Raw genomic sequence first — 6056 nt, forward strand, 5'->3', positions numbered from 1 at the left:
GGGAGGGCCCATAACTTTTTAGGCTCGTAGGTAATAAAAATCCTTTGATTGGTTTAAACTACAAAATAGAATTTTAATTCAGAAATTTTAATGTGAATGCCAGTGATCAACACTTCAAGCTTCATTCAAAGATAGGCCTTCCCTCTACTTCCCCAGCTAGGGTCTGATGCAGGCAGGCTGTGTTCCCCCAGAAAGGAGAAAAGGAGTCTCCTTTCTATCATGGGGCTATGGGGCCCATGCCCTCCAGGCCAGCCCTCATGCCTGCAGTCACCATTTGCTCCATGCTCAGGCCCTTCTGCTCAATGGCAGGGCCCATATGCTCCATACTAGAGCCCATGTGCTCAATGGCAGGGCCCACACTATCTGTGGGTGCCCATGTGCTTGAGGCTAAAGCTCATGCTGGCACCAATGTAGTCTATGCCAGACCTGAGGTGCTCCATGACCAGGTCCATGAGCTCTATCTCACAGCCCACAGGATCTATGCCATGGCCCAGCCCTGCACCCTTGGACTCCATGCCAACATCCCAATGCAGTCAACGCGGGGGGTCCATCTTCTCCATCCCAGGGACACTGCACATACCTCCACCATTTATTCTGTCCATGTTCATCCAGAATCCAGGTCGACCCATGTTTTTCAAACCACCACCAAAAGGTCCTCCATGCTTCCCATTTTATTTATTTCAAATCCTCTGCCTTCCATTCCCATTCCTGTGGGTCCTATGTTTCCCACACCAGTGCCTTTATTCAGGTGAGTGATACTGATGGGCTGCCCTCCTGGTCCTAACTCCATGCCAATACCACCAAGTCCATGGGGAAGGTGTTGTGGATGCTCAGGAGGGAAAAAATCTCCCATTGGAAAGGCTGTCTCATCCATTTGCACATGCATTGTTCTGTCAAACAGCAGTTGGTCATTTCACACAGATATAGTTTGCAGAGCTACAATGGACTGTTCAAAAGTAACAGTGCCTATCCCACAACTTTTTTCATCTTTATTCTCCAGAATGTCTGTCCGGACCACCACATCAGCCACTAATAACTAATAACTCCCTTCAGTTTCTTCCAGCACCTTTATAATCCAGATTTGCTACAAACACTGAGCTTCTAAGCCTTCCAGCCTTTTGTGTAGCCTCCTGCATGTTCACCATCAGGATCTTTGATTTTCAGTGGTTCTCCACTTAGACTATGGTTGTTCCGCAGCTTTTTCATGCTCTCTTCCATCATGAATTCACCAGGGGCACACCCCCTTTACTCTTCTTCAGCCCTCACCACCTTTTGCTTTAACCTGCCATTTAAGTGACTGTCATTTCAAAACAAAAGGTACCTTTGTAATGAAGGCTCTGTATCTTTTGGTTGGATTCGCATATGGCTCAAGGCAATTGTCTCCTCTCTATGTTTCTCTCCTTTCCCTGCTCATTCTGCATAGTTCATTCCCTTTCAGTTTGGGGCTCTGTCATCACCACCCAGGCTCCTGCTTTGACCTCTGCCACCATTGTCTCTGCCTCTGGGCTTTGTCTGAAATATTCTTTTTTTTAAAATATTTTTTTATTGATTTTTTACAGAGAGGAAAGGAGAGGAATAGAGAGTTAGAAACATCGATGAGAGAGAAGCATCAATCAGCTGCCTCCTGCACATCCCCTACTGGGGATGTGCCTGCAACCAAGGTACATGCCCTTGACCGGAATCGAACCTGGGACTCTTCAGTCCCCAGGCCGACGCTCTATCCAGTGAGCCAAACCGGCTAGGGCCTGAAATATTCTTGATTGAATTAGAAACAGCAGTTCACTGGACCTTTTGGGTGTGTGCGTGTGTGTGTGCGTGTTTGTGTGCATGTATGTGTGCATGTGTACATGCGCATGTGCGTGTACACATGTGTGAGGGCACACATGTGAATGTGTATATCTTTGATTGCAAAGGAAACTAACTTGAGCCAGCCAGAGAAAGATAAAAGGAATTTATCATGAAAATAAAAACATGTCTCAAGGATTTCCAGATGACCTCTTTAGAGAAATTTCTTAGGAAATGACTAAACCACATATTAAAACATTGCCAATATTCTAAGAAAATATGAATATGTAATGTCAATTTATTATAGTCTGAGCAATAGAATAATGTTAGAAAAATGTGGCTGCCAGGAGATCTCTATGTTTTGGAAATTGATGTTATCACTAGAAAAAGGAGAATGAATATTGCTGGACAGAAATCTCACAGGTGTCATCCTATCTAATAAAAGAGTAATATGCAAACTGACCATCACTCTAACACAAGATGGCCGCCCCCTGTGGTCAAAGATGGCCACCCCCATGTGGACACAAGATGGCCAGCAGGGGGAGGGCAGTTGGGGGCGACCAGGTGTGCAGGGGAGGGCACTTGGGGGGGGACCAAGCCTACAGGGGAGGGCAGTTGGGAGGGGCAGACCTGCAGGGGGAGGGCAGTTGGGGGGACCAGGCCACCAGGGGGGGCAGTTGGGGGCAATCGGGCCGGCAGGGGAGCAGTTAGGTGTCCATCAGGTTGGCAGGGGAGTGGTTAGGGACTGATCAGGCTGGCAAGCAGAAGTGGTTAGGGACAATCAGGCAGGCAGGCTGGCAAGCTGTTGGGAGCCAGCAGTCCTAAATTGTGAGAGGGATGTCTGACTGCCCATTTAGGCCCGATTCCACACTGGGCAGTCGGACATCTCTAAATGGGCAGTCGGACATCCCTTGAGGGGTCCCAGATTAAAGAGGGTGCAGGCTGGGCTGAGGGACATACCCTCCCCAGCCCCGCCCCCCGCACAAATTTCGTGCACTGGGCCTCTAGTATAAAAATATGTGAACATCTAATTTGTCTGAAGCTAAATCACTTGTTGGTCCTCATTCAAATAAACAGCAGCATAAAATCCTCCCAAATTTTGAAAAGCAATTTAAATCTTTACTATGGCATAGTTGGCATACGTTGATTAAAGTTTCTTCTGTTCATATTCTCATACCCATTGAACAGCCCATTTCTCCCTCTCCCAGCCCCTGGCAACCACCATTCTACTCTCTGTTTCTCAGGTTGACTATTTTCAATATCTCATTTAAATGGAATCACGACTGGCTAATGATGGAAAGACATTCTCTGCTTATGGATTAAAAGACTTAATAATGTTAAAGTGTCCATGCTACCCAAAGACATCTATAGATTTAGTGTAATCCCTACTGAAGTCAACTTTAAAAAAAATAGAAACAGAAAAACAATCCTAAAATTCATGTGAAACCACAAAATACCCCAAATAGCCAAAGTAATCTTGAGAAAGAACAAATATAAAGGCATCACACTTCCAGGTTTTAAAATGTATTACAAAGTTATAGTAATTAAAAGTTGTAGAATGCTACTGGAATAAACACACATATAGACCAATGGAATAGCATGCCTATATGGTCAACCAATTTTCTACAAGGATGCCAAGAATACACAATGAGGAAGGATACTCTCCTCAACAAAAAGTGTTGATAAAAGTGGATATCTACTTGCAAGAGAATAAAATTGGACCCTTCTCTTACACCATACACACAAACCAACTAAAATGAATTAAAGACCAAGGGACTCTGCTGGCAGACACAGTAACTTTCTGAGCCAACATTATAAGAACAGGAAAAAGACAAAGACATAAAATAAAGTCAAAGTTTATAATCAGAAGGTGACATCATGGATAATTTAGAAATGCATTTTATTTAATATGCTTTACTTGGTTTTTACAATGATCAAAATTCATAGTTGAAAAATAAATTAAAATCTATGATATGGAAAATAAACATATACATGTGCCAATGATTCTCAATATTGTTAACATATTTTACCTAAAGCAGATCAACACTTGCAAATCAAATTCTTCATTTTCTATAATATTTTAGCAAAACACCTTACTTACAATAGTTTAATGAAATTTAAAGGACAAATTAGTAAATACACAAGTGCATAAAAGTTACTTCTATAGTTTACATGGCAAACAAAAGAGAAGTACATATAAAGATCATGTAACTATTGTTTCCAATCACAAAAAGACCTAGTGTAACCATTATGTCAAATAGATTTCTACCAAGAAGTCAGTCCCATCATTTTTCAAAATGCTAAAAAATTAGATCCTCTACTCAGCTGGACTTGGGTAAGAGTTTAATGAAATCCACTATTAGGATGGATAAAATGAACTGAGCTAACAGATATCAACACTATGCAGGTTTGTTGTTGTATGTTGTTAAAAGCCAATTTTCTTATTATTAGAATTTACTTTCAACACACTGTTAATGTAGTAAGAAACCCTGGAGGTCCTTGAAGGCTTTGAGACTTGAGTGTTTTTCCAGAACTATGAAAATAACTTTTATTATCCAAGGCAATATATATATATATAATTGCTTTATCATTTTGGAAATCTCTTTTGTGTTTGGTTTATAGAAGAGAGTTTATTCATTCTCTTATAGTATCATACATTGTACAAGTTCACCTGGAAATTCCTTCATAATCACCTTTCTCCACTAATTCTCTATTATAAGCACTTGTTTTAGTTCTATCATTAATTTATTTCCCACACTTGGTATGTTACTATTAGGATAATGACATTGACTGTGTCTGTGGACCTTACCTTTTCAGTGTAGGAAACACAAAGATTGCACATGATTAGATATGTATCATTAGCCTATTACGTTTCTGAATTAGTGGTTCCATCTCAAATGAGGCAATAATTTTTCCCATATCTTACATAGTTTTTAAAAATGGTATATGTACAAATACATACTGTAGACTGTAATGTGCTGTGGGGCCCTGTCTAGGAATGCACTGGATGTTCAGGCTGCTCTAAGCATGGGCCTAATCGGGGTGCTCAAGGCCAACATACTTTTCAGCAGGTGCAAGACCACAGCGCTCTCACGGTATACTGTGCCTGTGTGCCCTTCTGCAGCCAAAATGATCGACGCAGGTATTGGCACGAAGCCTTCTTTGTCTCTGGGATAATATACAGGTTACTGCCCAGCTAGTCTGGAGTGTAAAGAAGATGAAACTGGAGACCTGAGACCTGGTACTGCTACGATGTAAGGCTAAGAGCTCACAGAGAGCTCGGATATAGCTGCCATGTTAACCAGCCAGTGTGCTGGGCAGGGGAGACAGGAGAAGCTGCTGAGCCAGCGAGGCTACTGAGGCTGTAGCTCTAAGGGAGAGCTCAGGCACTATTGCTCTGCAAAGCTTTGGGTTTAGAGGCAGCATGTGGCTGCTCAGATAATAGCTGTGGGTACAGAGATTAATGCTGCTTTGCAGGAAAGACATGTATTTACCAGCCAGTGTACGGCTGCCTGCCTGCTTGGGACACTGTTATGAAAGACCGTGTTGTCTGATGACTATATGGCCACTGGCTTCTGCAATACAGACTCTTTCTTATACACCTACAACCTCTCACAGCTTCTCTGTCTAAGACCCGGCGTCCAAGGAGGTCCAGACCCAGGCAGAGAGGTTCGGACCCAACAGCTGTAACTAGTGAGCAGAAGATAAAGGAAGAGCTTGGACTAACTTCCTAACAGTTAGTACAGTGGGCAGGGTTTGAGAAGGGACCTGCCCAGGCGTAGTCAGGAAGAATTTTGGAGAATATATGGACTCAGAGCAACTCAGAGCAGCAGTGCCCGTGCAGAGCTCGGGCTGTGCTCTGACATGCGCTGTACAGATATAAGCTATAAATATTTCAGTAAAAGTGAACACAATACTCTTCCTTAGTTGTATGTAAATTCAAGTCACATATGTGGATCCATAAATAGATGATGCCTGGACCACTAATATCCAAACATTAGTGTGAGAATATGATTCCTGGTTGGGATTTGATCATTGCTTTTGGGTAGTTGTGTGGTTTTTCCAGTAACCTATTGTGTCGGGCCAGCACAGCTAAGGGTTCAGGGAGCCTGAGAGGGGGCAGCGAAGGATTAAAGAAAAGACAGACAGAGGATATAGTGGGCCTCGGTGGATCTCCTGAGCCTGGCTGAGGCCACAGAGGATTCAGCCAGCAAGCTGAGGCTTTATTTTATAGCCAGAGGTAAACAAGCTAGTGGTCACCATAGTTACAA

General features: G+C 42.9%; 1 pseudogene; it reads right to left on the reverse strand.

Moving 5' to 3' along the window:
- Nucleotides 1-533: 533 nt before the first annotated feature.
- Nucleotides 534-1421, reverse strand: LOC102239322 (annotated as a pseudogene).
- Nucleotides 1422-6056: the final 4635 nt, after the last annotated feature.

This window comes from Myotis brandtii, unplaced genomic scaffold (genome assembly GCF_000412655.1).
Source record: "Myotis brandtii unplaced genomic scaffold, ASM41265v1 scaffold479, whole genome shotgun sequence".
NCBI lineage: Eukaryota > Metazoa > Chordata > Mammalia > Chiroptera > Vespertilionidae > Myotis > Myotis brandtii.